This window comes from Ambystoma mexicanum, chromosome 2q (genome assembly GCF_040938575.1).
Source record: "Ambystoma mexicanum isolate Mex_15411 chromosome 2q, UKY_AmexF1_1, whole genome shotgun sequence".
Taxonomy (NCBI): Eukaryota; Metazoa; Chordata; class Amphibia; order Caudata; family Ambystomatidae; genus Ambystoma; species Ambystoma mexicanum.
In genome coordinates, this window is record NC_090924.1 from 419,368,790 (window position 1) to 419,371,316 (window position 2,527).

The window sequence follows — 2,527 nt, forward strand, 5'->3', positions numbered from 1 at the left end:
ACCAGCTACAGACTTGGGTTGAATCCTGTAAAATCTTAGACAGATTCCAAACCTAGTGTCGCCCTAGAGCCTCCAGAGCACATCATTTATGAGCCATGGATGTGTTGATTGGCAACACAAGAAATAAATAAAGACGGCCATGGCTTGTATGTCTTGTTTGTGGACTTCAAATCCACTTTCGATATGATCCCCAGGGGGAGACTGTGGTCTGAGCTCGCAGATCTGGCTTTCCCCCAGTATTGCTGTTTTTACAGAGAATTCTTCATACTAATAACAGCATCCAGGTTAGGTTGGACAGTGAAGGCAGCCTGACGCATCTTGTAGCTAACTCGATGGGTGTGTTTTGGCCCCCTGCTCTTTATCATATCCCTGGTCAACCAATCTGAATATCTAGAGGTTCTCTTGCTAATGGATCTTACATTCACTGGCATGAGAACATTGGCGGAGGGTTTATGGAAATATGCAGCAGAGAATCAACTTATTATTTATTGCCAGAAGACCCAGCTAATGCTATTTAATCAATGAAAATATGTGCGACCTAGTCTGCTGATAGAAGCGATGAGAATAGAATATACGGATAGCTATCGCTATCTGGGAGTAGAACTTGAGACGATAAGGAACTACCTAGAATGCATAAGCATAAGGAAAAGGAAAGCAGCACAACTAACAGCACTGATTGTCATTTTTAGTAAAAGCTCTGCAGGCTTTAGCTTGAGTGGAATCATGAGGCTGTATAAGCATTGTTTTTGTATGGCCATGACATATGGCTTGGAATCCCTTACGACGTGTGATATGTGGTGGCTTGAAAAGTTATTGGCATATATCTGGCAAAATCTCGTGGGACTCCCGCCCTGTGTCTCCATAGAGGCCATACGGCTTGATCTGAGCTTAATCTCAATGGAAGCCTTGGTACTTATGAAATGAGCCTGCTGTACCTAAAGGCACAGAGCAACCCACAATGTGCCTTATTGGGAGTATTAGCATTAGATACGAAGAGATGAGAAAACAAACCATACGTAAAGTCCATTTTGGAGTTATTTATATTAATTGGTCTCCAAAGTAGGAGCGGAGTTACCTGAAGCTTTGCAAGGAATTTAAAATCAAATTAACAGATTTGGACATTATAAATGACTAAACACACTTGCAGGGGCTTAGATCTTACCAGCACGTTCCATATATGCCATACACTCCAGGTGTGCCGCAACGTTACTTACTGGTCTGCACTTCAGGAAATTTTTGAAGATTTATATTGCTATTCCGACTAAATCAGCTGCCTGTTCTGGCAATTATCGGCCCTGCTCTAAAAATGATGCACTGCGAAAGGTGTTGCTGCGTTTGTAAAAATGCCAATTGCTGGGAAACTGTGAGGCATGTTCTCACTGAGTGCCCCGGAATGGCAAACATCATTTCACTAAATCTGGCTGAATACTGTTAGGGAGAATTCTCCAGAATGGCTAATTTCCCTTTCCTACTGAGTCCCTCAGCAGCTTTGCTGGATTTCTAGGATTTATTTGTTTCTCCTGGTAACAGTTTGAGCTTTTTCCCACTTACATGTGTTTTGCTGTGTGTGTTTAACATTTTTGTGTTCATAGACTGTGGAGCTTCACCTACTCCATAGGCATCATCTTTTTACTGTGTGTCCCACAGCACCTTTAGTGCAGTGACACAGGGTTGTCTTTTTTAGACTTCCCAACTCAGACTCCATTTTCTTGGACTGACTACTGTCTCCCAGAACATTTAAAATTCCCATTGACTTTATTAGTCTTTTTAAATCCACAGACCCAGGACAAACTATCTTACATAGAGTTCTGGAAAGGGTTAATAGTCACCCCTTTTTGTCTGTTTCTCATGGAACATTATTTTGTTCCCTTTTCATTAAGATTTGGCTGGTGGTAGTGGTAACTACCATATTTTTTCTACCACGGTTATTTTAAATAGCCTTGGTATTGTTTTAGGCTATCTTAGTAACCTCGAACTTAAACCCGCTGGACCACATTTTGTTTTATATGGTTCCGGCTGGGTTTATTCGCCATTTCTTTTTGTAAAAGTTTTTCTTGTGTTTTTCTCTGCACGCCAAACCAGGTTTGCTTCCTTTGTTCGTCGTCCTTTGGCGGGTTTCTGCACAGAAGCCCTCCTTAGGTGCCTGAATGTCTGAAGGGTACAGGATGTGAGGGAGGGGTTTGAGACTCCCTGCACAGGGTCTCCTTGGAGACCTATGTCGCACTCTGGTATGATTCGCTGAGGTGACTGTCCCGCCGGGACAGCCACCCTGCTGTGTTATTGACTGCCAGGCTGTGTGAATGGGGGAAAACTGCATAAAAAGCAGATCTCTGGGACTGAGAAGGCAGAGTCACCACTGGATCGAGAGAACCGAAGAGAAGCTGACAAAAGAGGACCTCTACCACGACTGAACCTCCCAGTGAAGCCTGCTGCGGGTCCGAATCGTCAAACTTCGACAATAGGAAAGATGTTACGCTCACCTGGTCTCTGCGGAGGCGTTGGGGAACTGTTGCAGCCCTCCCTGAAC